Genomic DNA, 22,067 nt, shown 5'->3' with positions numbered 1-22,067 from the left:
GTCTAACATATGTCATTTTCAGGGACTTTTAAGCAAATGGCTTTATTTGCAAGAGTGAGGTAAATTATAAACCAATTTGGAAGTTATATATAATTTATGAAATCATGTAAGAAATATGAAGAGGATTTATAGGCATAAAATCATAGAAATAAAGAGAAAATAATTGTCCTTTAAACTTCCCCATCATTGAGGGAATTTGAATTATGAGGTTAAGAGAGCTCAGATAGGAGATTAGCTTAGCTCTCCATGAATTAAGCCCAGTGTGTGCTTCTAGGCTATAAATTAGTGGAATGAACCCAGAAATGAAATGATGGTTGATTCCCAGGCAATTAAAACAAAAAGGAAAAAGCTAATCTTATACCAATTGAAAAAGCTTTCTTCCCTTTGTCAACAGAATGCACAGGAAACAAACAAACAAAACTTTTTTGTTGTTGTTGTTAATTCTAGTGGGCTGATAGTGGTAACAATAGAAGGCATCCCCAGTAAATGTAAAATTGACTCTTATGTTACTTTTATACCGTTGTCTTCCTGTTTTGATGTTTGTGAAAGCCCAGTTTTCTTCAGATTATTGATAACTCTTTCTTAATATGAGTTTGTACATGCTGTGTTTTCACACTGCATCTTCATGGAGAACATACAGTCTTATCTGATCTCCATCAAAATACCAATGACTTAAGTAAACTTGCAACAGAATTTTTCTCAAGAATGAGAACAGTAGAGAGATTTTTTTTTTTTTTTTATTCTTTAAGTGTATGACTTAAAAGCTAAGACCACAGAATCAGGAAGGCAGATTAGTATTCTCATGATTTATAAAAAGTTGAAAAGGGCTTCAAGGAAAAATCGTGCTGTACATAATTTTTTTTTTCATCTCCTCTGAGCCAGGCCCCTTTGAACCAATACCTCAGAAAATACATTGCTCAAACTTTTCTTCTCTGAACAATGCTGTTTTTCTGTTTTTATAAAGTACACAGAATAAATCTGCTACCTAATACCTCTAACTATACACGCTTTGAACCTATTTGATAAATTAATTAAATTTAGTTATTGAATTCTTTGTTTCTCAATTTCTATGTTGATAACAGATCAGACTAGAAAGGCATGCATATGGTTGATAAGAGCCTGAGTTAAGCGTCAGAGTGTTTATACTGTTCCATGAACTCATGTAACAAAGCAGTGAATGTTAGAACCACACAGGACTCTTAGTAATAATGAGACATCACTGGAAATACAATCATTTTTTTTTTTAATCATGTTTTTTGAATCTCAATTTTTTTTCCCCTTAGAAGTGATGGTTTTGAATTGAAAAAAGCAAATACCTTTCAACATGTGGCCAGCCTTTCACATGACACTCTTAAAGCTCACTTTGATTTTTATTGCTGTTTCTTTACACAACCAAGAGCCTATAAAGACTCAATGATTCTGCTATGTTTGTGCAGTTGAAACAGGCAGTAGGAAAGAATTAATTCAAATCATGTTATTGTGTAAAATAAGGCATATTTCTTATCATACCTCAGGTGTTTGGAGACTGAAACTACACAAATAAGCCAATTCTCATTTTGGTCTGTCATGTAAGTCTAAATTTTCACCATCACCTCATTCTTGGATCTGATTTTGTAACCTACTTCCAACACTTTAAAAATCTAATTCAAGATACAGAACAGTACATATGTGTATATATGTATTTCTTAAAAAATCATACACTGCTGGAAATTCTCCAAGAAAACAGAAAATTAAATTGCTTGATAAGTCATTGTTTTCACATGAGGATTCCTCCACAAGTACAGATATGGTACATAAAAATTACAAACTGAAGACAATCTCATATCTGTGAGTCAGACTTCGAAATTAATCACTTTTCTTCAAACTATCTCATAGTGAGTCTACAGTTTAGCTCTCATTCCTCCTCATTTTCTCCTAACAGACCATTCGGCAACACCTTTTGAGTATACTGGAAGGTTATGAGTTAAATCCAATGTTGGATTCTGTTCCCTAATTAAAATATCTCTTTATGACTCAAAGAATTAATGCTTTGAAGACAAATTTTTGGTTATTCATTTTCATAAAAAGAAGATCCACCAGATAGTTGATGTGTGAGGAAATCTGCTATTGTTTAATACATGATTCTTGTGTAAAAGGTTAATCCTGTTTATACTATATGAGTTGCAGTTGTCAATATAATCTGGCCTCTAAAAAGTCACCCAATCATCTGGGCTTCAATTGAGTTAGATTCATGGTATGATGATGAGATTCACAGTAGCATGATAGGAAAGTGAGGATCTAGATCCAGCGGTTGGGCTTGGGGCTGAGCACCATTTACAACTTAACAAGTGGCACTTGATGGGTTTGTTGACAATGTAGGTAAGGGTAACTCCCATCTATATGAGGAAGAAGTGATTAGCAATTTTAAGTCCACTGCCACCACCCAGAGGAACAGGGTCCTGGGCAGTTCCTCATACAGAGGTTGATGCATCAAGGGAAATGCAGGGATGCAGTTAACTCATGAAGCATGAGGCAGAGAATGTGGCCTTGGGAAGAAAGTAAACATCCACTAATGTAATTGGGGCCAATAATCAGGGTCTGGCCAAATTAGCTGGGACAACAATTTGCTACTAGTTGCCCGCATGGTGAACCATTAACATTGAGTTCTCTTGCCTTTGACAGAAACTAATGTAGGTTTAGGAAATGGCACCCCACTCCAGTACTCTTGCCTGGAAAATCCCGTGGATGGAGAAGCCTGGTGGGCTGCAGTCCATGGGGTCGCTAAGAGTCGGACACGACTGCGCGACTTCCCTTTCACTTTTCACTTTCATGCATTGGAGAAGGAAATGGCAACCCACTTCAGTGTTCTTGCCTGGAGAATCCCAGGGACGGGGGAGCCTGGTGGCTGCCGTCTATGGGGTGGCACAGAGTAGGACACGACTGAAGAGACTTAGCAGCAGCAATATAGGTTTGAACTGAGAACAAGAATGACAAGGTTCCAGCTGAGAGGAAGAGAAAAATCAGAGGAGGGGAACTAGGTAGGACCCAACAGTGCAAGATAACACCAGCATATATATGTTTAACTTACAGAAATAAATAGCTTTGCTCACTTAAAAGATTGCATGGGAAATCCTCTTCCATTTTATTTATTTATTTTGCTTTCAGTGACCTAATGAAAGAGGTTGCAAAAGAGAAACAAAAGGCTACTCATGGCCTTTTTCAAAGACAATTTTGACTACATATGATTTTTGTTTAACATGCTCTTCTTAAATACAAACTCTACGTAATATGTGATTTCATTCTAGTCTGCTAATATAAAAGGAGAACCAGGAAGAGAATTTCTTTGGTTGCTGGAGGATGCTGCTTTAGGAAAACTAGAGAAACAAAGAACTCTTAGTAGATGTTCTTGGAACCAAGAAATAAGTATTTGTCTTTTCAGCAAAGACTCACTGAAGCTGAAATATGTGCCACAGGAACCAAGAACACAAAGAAGAATGACGTAAGCTGCCTGTCTTGGGAAAGAGCTGTGGAATGAAAAGCTGTGTAACTAGATAATTGCAAGACAAAATAATAAAGATTGCAATACAGTCATTAACAAAATACAGAGGGAGTTATGGCAGGTAACAGCTCCTTAAGTTTGTGGTATCGAAGGCATCAGGCTGGTAGGGACTTGATTCACTGGAATAAGGAAGAGTCAGGCATTCTTGACAATAAAAGTACCTTTCATTTGCACAGCAAATTAGAGTTTCAAGGCATTTTAAATAGGTCATCTTATCTGCTACACAAAGAGTCCATTAATGCAGATATTTCCCTATTTTACAGATGAGGAAACTGGCCATGAGCAGAAAAGTGACATACCCTAGCCACCCAAGAAGGAAAGTAGGAGGGCTGAGACTCAAAAATCATCAGAGAGCTTCCTGGTACATCATGCATGGTTGTCTTTACAATCATGCAAGCTGACTTGAAGATACTCTGAATCTTAACAATTTAGCAAAGCAGCATCAGTGTAGTGACACTCTCGTTTTAATCAAACCTTAGACAAACTCCTCTGAGCCATCTTTTCAACAAGGCCTCGACTTTGGGTCTTATCTATGGCTGTATAATCTTGAAGCTAAATTCCTGCTTAAATCAGCTTAATGAGACTCCTACCACCTTCAATATATGATCAAATTCCTTATCCCCCATGACTGATACCTGATAATCCTGGCTTGCCTTCCATAAGAATTCTGTAATTCAGGTTAGCAAGAATCCCCCTGCCCTTGATGTTCCCTCTCAGTAATTTTCCATCCACTAACCCTCTCACGCTGCTTGTTGACTATAAATCCCCATCTGTCTTTGCTATATTTGGTGTTGAGCTTGATTTCTCTCCCCTGTTGCAATAGTCTTGACATCTATTGAAATAGCCTTGAACAAAGCCTTTCTTGCTATTTTTACAAGTGTCAGGATAATTATTTCTTTAACAATAGTATTGTTAGAAGATAAACTAAAGCATATTAGAGATTTTAAGAGTTTATTTGAGCAGAAATAAACTTGAATCAGGCAGCATCTAATCTAGCAGATAAAAAGGAACTCTAAGGAGCTGTACACAATTAAAGACTTTTATAGGCAGAAGGGAACAGGAACACAAATTTATATCAAGCAAAAAAAAAAAGTGGGTTGGTTACAGCAAAGCTATCTTCCTTTAGGGATAGCAAGGATCTGTTATGCAGATTACCTAACTAGTGCTAATCAGGCAACTTCTGATTGACTAGTTTAAAATGCTATTTCTGGGAGAATTTAAAGTATAATTAGAGCCTCAGTTTGGTGATGTGGGATTTAACAAAAGGAATTCTATTTTGCACGACTTGTCTTGTTTTTAAAAATTCTCCCCTTTTTATCAGCCTCTCAGTCTCAGAGGTATGATCAACTTGTAAGGTGTTAACTTCACTCTCAGCTACTGCTCTGGCATTCTTAGTTTTCGTTGAATCTCTGTGTGGCATTCACAGACCATGATGCTGAGTTCACATTCTATAAGATGGGCATTCTCTCTCTCTTTTTTTTCTAATGTTCTAGTCTTAGGGAGATTATTTGCTTGGGGTGAGCTGCTGCAAACATGCATTTAAAGCTTTTGAGAGAATAGAGCACATCAGGAAGACTCCTGTGATTATTATATGCAGGATAAGTCTCAATTTCTGGAGTGTACTTCAGAACCATGGTCCCTAAGACTTGAACTATTAGGATTAAATCAAAGAAAGACCCCAGTGAAGGAATCACTTTCTTAAGCCAGCTGGCTTGTTCAGTACATCTCTTTGAGACCCATGGACTGTAGTCTGCCAGGCTCCTCTTACCATGCAATTCTCCAGGCCAGAATACTGGAGTGGGTAGCTGTTCCCTTCTCCAGGGGATCTTCCCAACCCAGGGATCAAACCCAGGTCTTCCTCACTGCAGGCGGGTTATGTAGCTGAGTCTCAATTTCCCCAGAAGTTTCAGTCCAAGTGCAGCATAGTGCTGGCCACAGTTCAAACACCTCCTTGCTCTGATAAAAGATATCTGATTGTCAGGGGCTATCCTATTATCAATAACAACTTTGGCCAGAGAGTCTAGGGACTTTTATCAGGCATCTACAGCTTTAACAGAAGATTCTGCAATATATTCAAAAATGAGAGAGAGATTCCTTATTACAGCTTCATTCGTACTTACTCCTAGCCAAGACAGTAGAGATCTGTCACAGGAAACTAATTTTGAAACATCTATGCCTCCTGGTAATTCTCGTTTGAATCTGTGTCTCAGGACTGGAAAGGTGACAGCCGTGGAGGTCAGGAAAGTGTAAAGTCTAAGACGGCACTGGGGGTTTTATTCTGGTTACTCTTGCCTTGTGTCCCTCTTTGTCCAGAGCCTGAATGCAAGGTTCTGTTAGTTTCAGTTTTTAACCGGAGACAGGGAAATAGACCGTAAGGATTAGGAGTCTGACATGATAGAGAGGAAGCTGAGTTTATTTCAGAGAAACTGAGACTTTGGAAACTAGGGAGAAGTTTGTGATGGGAAAAACCACAGGATCACTAATATGGTGGCAAACCCAAATGTCATTTGGGGGTTGGATTACCTATACCCTTACAATAACCTGAGACATGTGAACAGTGACATTATCTTTAGAGGCCAGAGGAAGCAAAAAAGGTGAACAAAAGAATTATAAAGGGTTTCATGGCAAACAAATTAAGAAAAGGATGGTCAGAGAGGGAAGGAGAAATGGAAAGAAAGTCTTGAGAGGAAATAGTCTAACTCAGTGTCAGCTACTTCTTCCTAGGCAATTTGATGTTGAGGCTTCTAGCATTCATACAAGACCAAATGTCAGGTGGAACATACATCTTCAGTTGTCAAGTTTCAACTCATAATTTAGCATCAGTGTCATTGGTTAAAAGTGCTTGGTAGAGTTCTTTCCATAAGTCTTATTTTTGTAAAAGCATTAGGATAAAAGGACAACTATCTCTAGATGACAAAGACTTAAAAATGTCCGTGGTTAAAGATTTAATGAGTTCATTGTAATAGAACTGACAATGAAATTGGTTATTTCTCTGACAAGCACTACGTTAAGATAATTACTGGAATGGTGATTGAGAACATATCAGAATACATCAGATTTTTAGAAATTTCATAAAATTTCTAGAACACTTTTATTGTTGATCTGCAAACATACAAATATAAATACATAAGAAAACATCATCACTTATTGGCAATTCTTCTTGTGTCATTTAATGTACCAAATAAATATAACATTTATAACTTAGCATCTCTCTTTTATAAGGAGAAAGGCAAATTGTTTGACATTCTCCAGGGGCCCACTGGGGAATTTCAAAGTTAATTTGAGGTGAAAAATACTCACTCCATTTAGAATTTGATTTTGAGAAGTTGTCAAAACATCAAAAGGTTTGAGCGTTTGAATGAACAGGGTCACAGATTATTATGAAATAACAATTATCTATTTTACTAAAGTGGCAACAGATAATTTTAAAGGCAAATAAAGAGGATTACATAGTTGTAAACAGAATTTAGCACTTGAAATATTGAAAAGACCAAGTTTTCTAAAGTAATGCAAAAACCTGATAAAGACAAAGAGTAGACTAATACTCAAATAAAAATGTATTCTTTTCAATGAGACCTAATTAACCTGAAAACTTTTGCACAGCAAAGGAAACCACCAACAAAATGAAAAGACAATCTATTGAATGGAGGACAACATTTGAGAATGATATGACCAATAAGAGGTTAATATCCAAAATATATAAGTAGCAAAATATAAAAGTATATATATAATATATAACTTGATATCCAAAAAAACAAACAATCTGATTAAAAAATGGGCAGAAGACCTGAATAGACATTTTCCAAAGAAGATATACAGATGGCCAACAGGAACATGAAAAGATGCTCAACATCACTAATCATCAGAGAAAGGCAAAACCACAATGAGAATCACCTTACTCCTGTTAGAATGGTTATTATCAAAGAATCTACAAATAACAATTGTTGGCAAGGTTGTTTACTTTCAAAATGAAAACTCATTTTTTAAAAAACTTAAATAAATCCATTTCAATATTAGCTTGACCACACATATTAGTCAGCTTGACCACACATGATTGCTTTCCACAAACCTATAGCTTTTTCATATCCATTCAGATTTTGTCCTTTGTTCTTTACTCTTCTTTTTTTCTCATTCTGGAACAATCAATTATTCTACTTTTCTTACCTACTTTTGATACACTATTATTTTCTTTCCCCCATTTTAAGTAGTTTACATATATTGATGAGAAGTCTTAAGCCTTAGAATCCTTGCTGCTGCTGCTGCTAAGTCACTTCAGTCGTGTCCAACTCTGTGTGACCCCATAGATGGCAGCCTGCCAGGCTTCCCGTCACTGGGATTCTCCAGGCAAGAACACTGGAGTGGGTTGCCATTTTCTTATCCAATGCATGAAAGTGAAAAGTGAAAGTGAAGTCGCTCAGTCATGTCCAACTCTTCGCGACCCCATGGACTGCAGCCCACCAGGCTCCTCCATCCATGGGATTGGCCAGGCGAGAGTACTGGAGTGGGGTGCCATTGCCTTCTCCATTAGAATCTTTAATCACTAGTAAAAACTACGATGTAAGCAAATAAGGGTTATTTATTACAGTATTCTGTGGACTACCAAACATAAATACATTTTATAATTTATATTCTTCCTCATAGTAAATTTTCCAATGTGGCAAAAAATATGTTCAACAATAAACCCATTTATCTTATTTCCTATATAAAAAGGAAATCAAAAGTAGATATATCTATGTTCAGTTAATATTTTAGTATTTATCTTATTTGGAAATATCTTATTTGGAAATTAAGATATTCAATTACTATCCATCATTCAACTTATCTGAGTATCACTTTAAGATTTCAAGTTACCAAAAAGATTTTGGAAACTATTTTTAAGTAAACATACCAAAAGGCATAATTATTGTTGAGTAATTCATTTATAAATTTAGTTAAATTTATTTAATTTACTTGTTCCTAACTTATATGCAGAGTACATTATGAGAAACGCTGGGCTGGAAGAAGCACAAGCTGGAATCAAGATTGCCGGGAGAAATATCAAAAACCTCAGATATGCAGATGACACCACCTTATGGCAGAAAGTGAAGAGGAACTAAAAGCTTCTTGATGAAAGTGAAAGAGGAGAGTGAAAAAGTTGGCTTAAAGCTCAACATTCAGAAAATGAAAATCATGGCATCTGGTCCCATCACTTCATGGGAAATAGATGGGGAAACAGTGGAAACAGTGTCAGACTTTATTTTTTTTGGGCTCCAAAATCACTGCAGATGGTGACTGCAGCCATGAAATTAAAAGATGCTTACTCCTTGGAAGAAAAGTTATGACCAACCTAGATAGCATATTGAAAAGCAGAGACATTACTTTGCCAATAAAGGTCCGTCTAGTCAAGGCTATGGTTTTTCCAGTGGTCATGTATGGATGTGAGAGTTGGACTGTGAAGAAAGCTGAGCGCTGAAGAATTGATGCTTTTGAATTGTGGTGTTGGAGAAGACTCTTGAGAGTCCCTTGGACTGCAAGGAGATCCAACCAGTTCATTCTGAAGATCAGCCCTGGGTGTTCTTTGGAAGGAATGATGCTAAAGCTGAAACTCCAGTACTTTGGCCATCGCATGCAAAGAGTTGACTCATTGGAAAAGACTCTGATGCTGGGAGGGATTGGGGGCAGGAGGAAAAGGGACGACAGAGGATGAGATGGCTGGATGGCATCACCGACTCGATGGACGTGAGTTTGAGTGAACTCTGGGAGATGGTGATGGACAGTGAGGCCTGGCATGCTGCAGTTCATGGGGTTGCAAAGAGTTGGACACGACTGAGCAACTGAACTGAACAATTATGTTTACTTGTGAAAATCTGATAAGATAGTAAACAGTTATCCACCACTTTAAGTTATCTTTTTTACTGACAAATTTTGTAACGGAGCCAATATGAGGTTATTTGACTTTTAGTAAGCTTATGTAGAATAAAAGTTTTATTTTTAATGCTGGTAACTCTAAAGTCATGCCTGGTTTAATTAAATCAACAAACAAACTAGCTTTTATTTTCTGAAGATTATCCTAGATTACATGAATTTGAAAAATATTTGGGTTAGTTTCTGTATTTTTGAGAGAATACTTGAGTTACATAAATGCTTGTCTTTAAGCCAATTAAATAGACCTCTTTACAAATTAATTTGGCAACATAAATGGAGGTAGAAAAAAATCACACATAGACATACATAGACACACAGAAACACATCTTACAGCTTTCATTTTGAGATTTTATCCATATGATAGGTACAATAATACAAAATCACCAGTTTATAAAAGAACAGTTGAATTTGAAATCTGTTTCTGGCAGATGAAATAAGTGAATATTATTCACTCATTAAAAAAGAATTAAATTTTGCCATTTGCAACACCATGGATGGACATTGAGAGTGTTACACTAAAAGAAATGTCAGACAGAGAAAGACAAATGCCATATACTCTTACAAATATCATATGAAATCTTAAAAAAAAAAAAAAAAAAAAAACACCCAAAACAACAAACAAACTCTTAGCTTATAGAACAGATTGGTGGTTGCCAGAAAAATGGGGTGGGTAGGTGGGTGAAATATGTGAAAGGGGTCAAAAGGTACAAACTTCCAGTTATAAAATAAATCAAGGGGATGTGCTGTACAGCATGGTGATTATGGTTAATACTATATTATATAAAATTTCTCATCACATGAAAAAAATTATAGCTATGTTTGGTGATGGATGTTACATTATTTCCGATTTTTTCAGGTGCTATAACTGATTCTCAAAGAGTAACTTGTCCACACTCATTTATCTAGAAACTGAACCTCTGATTTATCCCAAAGTCTGTGATCTTTCCTGTATGTTACATTAACCAAATCCCAACCAAAACTAGGATTTGGTTCTTAGTAAAATCAAATACAGTAAGATGATTCCGTTCAGTTCAGTCGCTCAGTCATGTCCGACTCTTTGTGACCCCATGAATCACAGCATGCCAGGCCTCCCTGTCCATCACAAACTCCTGGAGACAACCCAAACTCATGTCCATCAAGTCGGTGATGCCATCCAGCCATCTCATTCTCTGTTGTTCCCTTCTCCTCCTGACCCCAATCCCTCCCAGCATCAGAGTCTTTTCCAATGAGTCAACTCTTCGCATGAGGTGGCCAAAGTACTGGAGTTTCAGCTTCAGCGTCAGTCCTTCCAATGAACACCCAGGACTGGTCTCATTTAGGATGGATTGGTTGGATCTCCTTGCAGTCCAAGGGACTCTCAAGAGTCTTCTCCAACACCACAGTTCAAAAGCATCAATTCTTTGGCACTCAGCTTTCTTGACAGTCCAACTCTCGCATCCATACATGACCACTGGAAAAACCATAGCCTTGACTAGATGGACCTTTGTTGGCAAAGTAATATCTCTGTTTTTGAATATGCTATCTAGGTTGGTCATAACTTTCCTTCCAAGGAGTAAGCGTCTTTTAACTTCATGGCTGCAGTCACCATCTGCAGTGATTTTGGATGATGATAAATGCATGTAAATTTCAACTGATATAAGTTTTAACACTTGGGGGTAGGATAGTTAGAAAATCTGGTACTGAGAACAGTGATGTCTTTTTGCTCCTATCTTACCGTGGAGCAGCTATTTTGCAATAGAACTAAGCACAAAAACGATGACTTGAGACTTTGACTTGTCTCTACAACTACTATCTAAGGGTGGGTCAAACTAGTATTGATTTGGCTATATTAGTAGTCAACTAGTTGTACTCATTTGGCTATATTAGGGAGTCAGGGACTTCCCTGGTAGCTCAGACAGTAAAGAATTCGCCTATTGGAGACAGGATTGGATCCCTGGGTAGGGAACATCTGCTGGAGAAGGGAATGGCTATTCACTGCAATATTCTTGCCTGGAGAATCCCATGGACAGAGAAGCCTGGTGGGCTCCAGTCCATAGGCCCGCAAAGAGTCTGACACAACTGAGTGACTAAGACTTTTTCACTTTTCACATCTGATTCATGTTGTTGTACAGTAGAAACTAAAACAACATTGTAAAACAATTATCCTACAATTTAAAAAAATTCTATCATAAATCATAATGGAAAAGAATATTTAAGAAGAACACACAGGAATAAACAGCATTGTAAATCAACTATACTTCAACAAATATTTTTTAAAAAAAGAAAATAATGCGTAATTGTCCCTGGGATAGAATGGTTCAGCAGCCAGTGGGTATCCGAAAGCAAATTCACAAGTCGCCATTCAAAGATTTAATTCTTACACATATGTTTTGCCTGCTAATCTGAAAGGAAAAGACATGAAGTTTTCCCTTCCTCTTTGAACCAGGCACTACAGATAGAGACCTAGAAGAGAGCTGACTTTGATAAGAATTCTTACAGTTTGCGGGCCTCTGTCAGTTTCCTCAGGATGCCGCAGACTCTGGAGCCAGTGGGGTGTGCCGGCGGGTCTCATTCTGGTCATGAGAAATTGGAGGGAAAATCGTTTTTCCTCTGTGCTTTACAGTGAGCGTTTAGCTGAGACCCCTTTTTCTTTGAGGCGCCTACTAAGCATGTAAACTAACCCAGGTTAAAAGTTCTCCTTGTGATTTGGCAAAACTAATACAATTTGTAAAGTTTAAAAATAAAATAAAATTAAAATAAATAAATAAATAAAAGTTCTCCTTGTGGCTGCTGTAATTCAAGATTATCTTCAGTAAAGTTAACATGCTTGTTCCGCCTCAAACCAAAGCTCTATCTTACGCTGGACCTACTGTGGTTTAAGTCGGAACCAGTCAGGGCCAGAACCAATCTGGTTTCTAAACTGTCTTGGTCCGACCATTGACGCAGTCAGCTTTCTAAATCGGACCGGTCCAACCTTAGATCCGGTCTGGTTTCTAAGCCGCGCCCGCTCCAACTCCGGCTGTTTCCAGATCCGGCCTGGAAAAGAAGTTCGCAAATGAACGCTGAAAGATCCTAAGATAAGATCTGCTGAGGCTCCGCCAGACTCAGCTGTTTCTGAGGCGGGAGATGCTCCAAGTTCCGGGCTCAGCAGGTACCATATCTGGTTGCTTGTTGCTCATGGGTCCCACAGGAATTCGGTTCCTGAGTCTTACAGTTACTTATAGAACTGTTAAAAGATAAACCGAGGCACAACTAAACATGTCAGAGTTTATTTGAGTAAAAAATCAATTCGAATCTCTAGCGTCCAGTCTACCAGATAGAAGGGAGTTCCAGAAGCTGTGTGAAATGAAAGACTATAAAATAGACAGAAGGGAAAAGGAATGAGGAAAATACACTAGGCCGAGAAACAGTTGGTTAATGCAAAATTACTTTCTTTCAGGGGTTGGCAGGATTCTGTTAGGCAGATGACCCCACTGGTGCTGACCAGGTGGTTCCTCACTGACTGGTTTAAGGTTCCATTTCTGGGAGAACCAAAAGGGAGATTAAGCCAAGTCTCAATTTGGGCCTAGCATGGGTAACTCCATTTTGGGCCTGTTGTCTTGTTTTAGCCGTATCTAAAATTGGAATTCCACGTATAAACCAGCTGAGACTAGGATAATATAGAAAGAGTAAATATTTTTCTTCCATGAGAAAAAAAAAAATGTATTTTAAGCTTCTTGAAAGTAAATAGATCTTTATATGCCCACTAATTATGATGAATTTATATAAATGTTTTAATTAATATTTTAAAAATCCACACATCTATATTTGGCATGTCAATTAATTTAGATTTGTCTTATAAGAATTTTATATTAAAATATTATATTTGTGTTATAAAAATTCATTTTCTTTTCATAAGCAGTAAATGCCTTGAACCAAGTCTTAGTTAATGATTTGATGTTAGTCTTAGTAAATCCCTAACTGTAGTCTTAAAGTTATTCATGACTAATCTATTTGGTTTGTTTTATCACACAAGTGAAGGGCAGCATTCACCGCTGCGAGACAATGACTAGAATAAGCAGTTGAAAAATAAAATAAAATAAAAAAAAAAAAAAAAAAAAGAAATGGCCATTCCCTTTCAGTCTGCCTCCAGAGGTTTTGAACCAGGATAGGAGCATCTCATACCACCCTCTATGGAAGAAAAACACTTTTCCCTCCCCTGCCTTTTCCTTTGGAGAAGGCGATGGCACCCCACTCCAGTAGTCTTGCCTGGAAAATCTCATGGGCGGAGGAGCCTGGTAGGCTGCAGTCCATGGGGTGGCGAAGAGTCCGACAGGACTGAGTGACTTCACTTTCACTTTTCACTTTCATGCATTGGAGAAGGAAATGGCAACCCACTCCAGTGTTCTTGCCTGGAGAATCCCGGGGATGGGGGAGCCTGGTGGGCTGCCGTCTATGGGGTTGCACAGAGTCGGACACGACTGAAGCGACTTAGCAGCAGCAGCCTTTCCTTAGATGGGATTATTTACTGATGGTAAATATCTAAGACCTGAGTTAATTTTAACAAATTGAAAAACCAATTCACAATTTCCAAAACTACTTTTTAATCTTATATGTAATACTAGCTGAAGAGTTATCTACTTCCTACTCTAGGATTATATCTGTTTTAATTTCTGAGGGGAATTACATAAATTTGTAGATCTAGTGCCTGCCCTCGAGGAACTTATAATCTAAAAGTAGGAAGATTAAACAAAAATGAAAAATAGTTGGAGGTAAAACCAACTTGCACTTTGCTATTTTTAGAGGCTCCAGGGAGAGCAGAAATTTTTATTGCAAGCAACACATAATTTTTGAAGAAAAAAAAAATCAATGCCTTTTTATGTTGCCAACTTAGTGGATTCTGTGATGTGAGCTCTAAAGAATGAATTTACGAGGTGAATAACAAAGAATTCACAAGCTTGGAAGAGATTTTCAGTTGAGAATTTCAAAAAGGAAAGAAGAGAGACAGACACAAACATTACATGGGTGCATTTTTCAGAACCAGGAAATGTACAAGTATTGTTCCCCTGGCAACCTTTGTGTAGAGTTTCTGAGTTAGCACAGCAGTTTCTCCTGTTTTCATATTGCAATCAAGAACTTGATTGTTTCCCTTAATGTGATTATTTTGCATTTCTTCTCCTTTTTTTCTCTTTCCCCTTGTGCTTGTTTTACATCAAGGTCTAAATTCTTGTTGTTGTTCTCTATTTGTCAGAAGTGCAAATTCTTGGATGCAAAGTAAGAACTGAAGCAAAATGAAAAGGAAGTTTTAAATATTCAAATTTCAGAAAGTGAATATATGTTTGTGAAATCAGTTTTTCAGAGACAGCCCAAAGAGGAATTTCTGAATAATAACAAGTACATTATCCAAATCCTATTATCTTAAAAGGTAATTTAAATTACAAGCAGTCTGACTATTGGCACGTAGGTTATATTGCAAGTAAGCAGAGTTGTATCTGGCTGTAAAATTTTAAAAAACACACTGTGTCTTTTGCTATCAGTTATGTTGCACAATTAGTCTAATTGATGTTTCCTCCAAATGAACCCTAAATGAAAGAGCACCCGTTAACCTTTTCTTGGCTTTATCTCCCTTCAGACTTCTACCTTGGTCTTGGCTATGGCCTTTCTTATTACATTTTGATTCCATGATTCTTTAATCTCCCATCATTCCCAATTTAATCAAACCCTATCACTTGCGTTTTGTTTTGTCTTGTTTTAACAACTCTCTTGATCTCATTCCGTGAAGCACTGCTGGAGAAGTTCAGCAAGCTTGCCAATTGAGTTCTGTGCAGTTAGGCCCTCCATGTTCTGTTATCTTTTTATTCACCACTAACTAACTTCCTAAAGTGTTTTCTTCAGCAGTTGTTCAGATCCTTTTTCAATTCCCTCCAACCTTCAACCACACTATTATCTTCTTCAGGCTAAAGACTTTCTCTGTTACTTGATTGATGGTACAGGACGTAAGGCGTTTCTTTCCCAAATCTTATTTCCTTTGTCTAAAAATTTCCTAAGTTTTCAGCAGATGGCCCCAGCAAGAAAAATAGGGGAAAGAAGGGCATAAAATAGAATAATTCAAAGGCAAATGTTTTAAGGAACTCTACAAATGTAGGAGCTGCATGGTAGCTTAGGGCTAGTGTTTAGGCCCAAATGGACAACTGAATAGAGCAGCTACTGGGTTTTGAAAAAGGAAGTTTCTGTAGATTTGGCCAGCTTGAGTGAGTGGAACAGTTCAGCCAGCTCAAGATGACTCTAAGATGAGTGGGCCAGAACCTAATCCCTCTCTCACCCTTTGCCTGTTCCTCTTCATTGTTTACTGATGGGATCTATGGATTAGCTTGCTAGTGCAGACAGTGGGATGATATTTAGAGGGACAAAAAGAAATCATCTATCGTAGACTTCAACAAATGTTTTTGTTGTATCTATCATGTAAAATTATCATTTTAGGTTTTATAAAGAATAATTGATCCTGCTCCCAACTTTTATAAAAGCTCAGAGCCTATAAGTGAAGATGTATATACCTTATAAGTATAAGCCATGTGCATAAGGCATATAAATAAAAATATGTATAAAAATTCAAGAGAAAGAAAAATGTTATAAGGTAACTACATATACAGTGCTGTGGCAATAGAGCCAGGTGAGAGATGGGAAAAAAAAATCACAGAATGTTTTCACGTGACTGGGACCTTTAAGGGTGAGAAAAATGTACAAGTATGGAAATAGAGATGTCAAAGGAGGCATTCTAGTTAAAGGGAACAGCATGGGTTAAGGCAGTGAGATGTGAAAACCTGGGTTATATAAAGAAACATATAATGGACAAGAAAGTTGTGAAGCTGGGCAGTATATAGAGGCAGTTTGAGGTATGCTTGAGAACTCCTGCTGATGAAAGCTGACCTTCCCAATGTTTACTATGTAGCATCATCATACTAAATGAGTAATGTTTGTTAATACCTTTCATGCAGCAGATGCATGAAGCAGATACTGTTATCCCCATTTTACAGATGAGGAAACTGACTCTTTAACTCTGAGATTAAATAGTCTCACCAAAGTCACAAAACCAAAAAGTGGCTTTCTGTGAGGATTCCATGACAAACAACCTTTCATTAAAGGCAGACAGAGTGCCCAGCATGTAGCAGATGTCTAGTATGTTAGTAAGCGTTAGCTGGCTAAACCATCTTGGCTTTTGACTTATAGTAAAATTAATCCAGCAGCACTGTTGGGTGATTTAGAGGGAGACCAGTGCTGAGAGGCAGAGAACAGGGGCATTAATGGGGATAGTGATGTCAGGGATAGATAAAATAGGGTGCACTGGGGAAATACTACTGTGATCAGGTTGATGTAACTTGGCAACTGACAAGATTGGAGGCTAGAAAACAGGGATGAAAGAGGAGACCGTTCTCTAATAAATATTTCCCTTCCTTCTGTTCCTTTTCTCTGCAGACAGCTTCTTGATCTCCCCAGTCATCCCCATTGGGCCTTTCCTCTCTTTGCTCTTTCTTACTCCCACTTGATAGACCAGGATAATTATCAACTCTTTTAATTACATTATCTGAAACATTCTTGTAGTTAGTCTCACTTCAAGTTCTCATTATTAGAGCTTACTTAAAATTTTGTAATAATCTAAATGCTTTCTCTGTCTCTTATTTCTCTTTTAAAAATTTATCATCTCAACTTTTTTCAGATTTTTAAAATTTTATAATCATTTCCTTTTTCCATTGAAACATTTCAATGCCTTGTGACTAGCTAAAGGATAGGTCAGTAATATCCCATACAATAAAATGTTATATTGCAGTTACAAAAAATAAAATACATCTTTATACACTTTAATGAAATGATGTATACATAAAAAGACCAGTTGTAGAATTATATGTGTAATGGGAATCTATTTTTGTATTGAGACAGTTTTTATGTATATATTTTGTGCCCATTTGTATGTGTATGTATAAAAACTGGAAGAATATATACCAATTTAGTATTGAGGAGGAGGTTTTCACTTTTCTATACATATTTTTGGGCTTTAAAAGTCCTTTACAACAAGCTTTACATTATTTCTCTAATTAAAGTTTGAAAGAAGAGTACAACACAAACCCCTTGGCTTGCAATTTAAGGCCCTTTGGATTCCGAGCTTTAGTTACTTACACTGTCTATCCTAACCTCTCACTGTGCCTCTGATAGAAATCTTGTTCCCTAATTAGCAAACACGTGGGCCCTGAGCTGCCATTCTTCTCTTCCTCACTCATAGCAGCATGGCTAATTACTCTTGGCACTTTTTCATATTGAACCTACATACAGTCATATAATCTTTTATAACTTCAGACATCTACCAGTTGGTTATGGGAAATAGAAATTTTGCTGACTCAGAAGTATAATCTGATCAAATTGAACTCTTCAGTGTTTCCTGATTGCATTCTGTTCTTTCTTAACTCAAGGTCTTTACTTATGTGATTTTTTTTTCCCCCCAACTGGTAAATACCACCACCACCACCATCTACTGAAATCACCACCACCTGGCCTGAAATCTGTTCCTTTATGATACTTTCACATTCTTTACTATGGACATAAGCTCTTCTTTTCTTTGTAGTGATTTTAAAATTACTGTATTAACCCATTCACATGTGTGTTTTATTTTAAATATTGAGGTATACATCTTAAGAAGCAATCATATTTAGTAATGATTTGATATTTTGTAATACCTTAATTACAGTGAATGATCAGTCAATGCTTGTTGAATTAAAATGTATTTGGATTCATTTGTAGAACTTCCAAGGAAAAAATTAATATCCAGATCCTTGCATCAAGCATGCCTATCACCAGTATTTAAAACAAAGCTTATATGAGTTAGGTTTCATAATCAACATCTAGATTTATTTAATTGTCTGCTATATTAAACTCTTACATAGTTTTATTACCAATATTTATATCATAAGAAGTACTATACTACCCATTCTTTAGAAAATTGCTTTAAAACTTTCCACTGTTCCCTATTACTAAAGAAAGAACACATTGGTTATTCAACAGCAGTGGATATTAGCAAATCTAAAGACTTTTAAAAAATATCACAGCTCTACACAAACTACTTTAAAAAAAATTCTGTAAAGCAAGAGGAATGACATGGTATTAAAAAAGAATGAAGGTGAAGATATTTTTATTTCTGAAAATACACATAGGACTATAGTTACATTTTAGAGGCCTTGAGGTGGTGAATGTGTGAACACTATAAATATAAGTTTTATCCCTAAATTATGTACATTAAAATAATATGGACAAAAACCTTTATGAGAAATTTTGTAGTCTCACATGTCACCTCCTCTCCTCCTCTGGAAAGTTTTTCCCAGCCCCCTCTCAGAGACAGAACTGTTGTTCTTTGGGGTTCTTTGTTTAATCATGTGTGTAAAATATATTGTTCTGAATTTTACAATTTCATTCCTTATTTATGGGCCTGTTTCTCAAGACACATTACAAGTTCCTTGATTTTAGGAACTACTTTTTTGTTTCTTTTATACCTCAGGTACCTGCCACAGTGTTTAACACCTTGAAGGGGTTTTAATAAACAATTGTTGAGTCAAAGAATGGAGACTCACTAGAGTTTACCCCTCCAAATTCCATCCTGCCTTCCAGGTTTAGCTCACATATCTCTCTGTGAAATCTCCGCTTCTTTTTCTTTTTCTCCATCCCATGCACAATTGATTTTTCTCTCTTTTGTGATACCTTCATTCCTGGACATACTGCTACTACAGTGTGTAACCCATGGAATTGTAATTACTTACAGCTCTGTCATTCCAATATCAATCTCTGTGGGGACACAAACTTATTTATATATTCCCCAGATTCTTCCATAACAATTGGTAAATAATAAGAGTTTGAATAAATGAATGGATGAATAAGAAAAATAATTTTTTTTTATTTTATATGTTTATCATTTAAAATGGTCTCTTTGAAATGACCTTATATTATTAGTATCTTTGCTGCTGCTGCTGCTGCTAAGCCGCTTCAGTCATGTCCGACTCTGTGCCGACCCCATAGATGACAGCCCACCAGGCTCCTCTGTCCATGGGATTTTCCAGGCAAGAGTACTGGAGTGGGGTGCCATTGCCTTATCCAATTAGTATCTCTACTTTCATGTTATCAATATCTTTGTATATCTATCATGTATTTAACTCTACATACCATGGTGTTGGAGAAGACTCTTGAGAGTCCCATGGACTGCAAGGAGATCCAACCAGTCCATTCTAAAGGAGATCAGTCCTTGGTGTTCTTTGGAAGGAATGACGCTAAAGCTGAAACTCCAGTACTTTGGCCACCTCATGCAAAGAGTTGACTATTGGAAAAGACTCTGATGCTGGGAGGGATTGGGGACAGGAGGAGAAGGGGACGACAGAGGATGAGATGGCTGGATGGCATCACCGACTCTATGGACGTGGGTTTGGGTGAACTCCGGGAGTTGGTGATGGACAGGGAGGCCTGGCGTGCTGCGATTCATGGGGTCGCAAAGAGTCAGACATGACTGAGCTACTGAACTAACTAACTAATGTCTATCTACCTATCTATCTATCTATCATTCTTCTTCCTCCATCCTTTTATCTGTCCCTCTCTTGTTCCTTAAAAGTAGGGAGGGAGTGTCTAACTGCTGCTAAGTTGCTTCAGTTGTGTCCGACTCTGTGCGACCCCAGAGACGGCAGCCCACCAAGCTCCCCTGTCCCTGGGATTCTCCAGGCAAGAACGCTGGAGTGGGTTGCCATTTCCTTCTCCAGTGCATGAAAGTGAAAAGTGAAAGTGAAGTCGCTCAGTTGTGTCCGACTCTTAGTGACCCCATGGACTGCAGCCCACCAGGCTCCTCCGTCCATGGAATTTTCCAGGCAAGAGTACTGGAGTGAGGTGCCATCGCCTTCTCCAGGGAGTGTCTAAAGCATGTAGTATATCTTGAGTGGCTCAAATTCTGGTAGGAATTTAGGAAGCTGCAGTCCTAAAGGCCACATGAGGATACTAAGCACAGAAGAGAGGTCATTCAGTAGATTAGTTCAGAATGAAAACTTCCCACATCACTGAGATCTCCCATTTTATACAATTGAAAATAATTTACTAGCATATTGAAGCTGGCAGTTATTATGTAAATTTCTAAAAACATCACCAATTGAATTACAGGTATGGGAACAATGTAAGGTAATGAATTTTTGGTGATAATGATAACATTGTGAAATACAGAGATCTTGAGCCACCTTAGAGGTAAATAGCCAGCCAGAGTAATAAAATCAGAAATTGCTCCTGAGGATCCCCCCTGGTTCTTTTCTTTAATAATGAGATCACTTTATGTCAAATACATAGTGTCTTTGCACATTTCGAGATAAACAGAAGAATCTTGTTGTAATTTTTGGGTCTCATCATTCCAGGTTCATGAATAGTTCAGAGACTGCAAAGGACAAGCATGAATATCTTATTTCTTATCATGATAAAATGACTTATTTACATGTGTTACCGCGTGGTTCTTACATATCATTGCTGTTTTGGGTTTTACTCTTAAAGCTGATCCTTGCTTCTGTTGGATAAGAATTATCTAATAGTGACTATTCCATGAGAGGGTCTATCTCTGTCCATTTCTGAAATTTAGAGTGTCCCTTCCATGGGAGAGAACGTGAAGGTCTGTCTGCTTATGACACTGATACTTTGTTATTGTGTAATCCACAAGTTGGTTTGTTTTTCCTGGAAAATTGAACATTTATTCAAAGACTTGTTGCCAAAGTATAGACATTTTGTCATCAACATGTAAAGATAATTTTTTCATGAATACTTTGCATGAAATATTGTTCTTTCAAAACCTTGGGTTTGGATAGTTCTTTGGTATTTGGAATCCAAAGAATACATGGACCAGGCAAAATTCAAAATACAAATGGGCTCCTAGAAATACTAGTCAAAGCAAATAGATAGAAGAATGTTTCAGTCTAATAGGAAAAAATGTCCTCATGAGCAAATAATGAATGCTTTGGTAATGGTATTTAATCTGAAGATTGAGCTAAATAAGACAATGATTTGCCAGGAACATGATTTGCATAAAGGGACATAAGGTTATAAAATATGTTAATTTAGGGGAATACGTGATTTAATCTACTAGTCACCAGAATTTTGTCTGGTTTATTAGGTAACCTCTAGCTTTTGGCCACCTCATGCGAAAGTTGACTCATTGGAAAAGACTGATGCTTGGAGAGATTGGGAGCAGGAGGAGAAGGGGACGACAGAGGATGAGATGGCTGGATGGCATCACCGACTCGATGGACGTGAGTCTGAGTGAACTCTGGGAGTTGGTGATGGACAGGGAGGCCTGGCATGCTGCGATTCATGGGGTTGCAAAGAGTTGGACACGACTGAGCAACTGAACTGGACTGACTGAGGTGTGTTTCAACACTGGTTCTATATTATTATTACACATAATGATTTTATAAAGTAAAGAGACTTCAAAAGAGCCAAGGCATATGAGCCTTTTATGATTTTGATTATTATGTTAACTAGTTAAAAGAAAATATGTATAAAGTAACTGTAAAGGATGAAAAAAGCAAACAAAGTACACACTATTTAGTTTAAGAAATAGAACATTATCATTAATTTTGAAGTTCCTTCATCGATTTTCCAGTTCGTCATATCC

This window comes from Bubalus bubalis, chromosome 4, assembly GCF_019923935.1.
Source record: "Bubalus bubalis isolate 160015118507 breed Murrah chromosome 4, NDDB_SH_1, whole genome shotgun sequence".
In the NCBI taxonomy this organism is placed as follows: Eukaryota; Metazoa; Chordata; class Mammalia; order Artiodactyla; family Bovidae; genus Bubalus; species Bubalus bubalis.
This window is presented reverse-complemented; position numbering follows the sequence as displayed.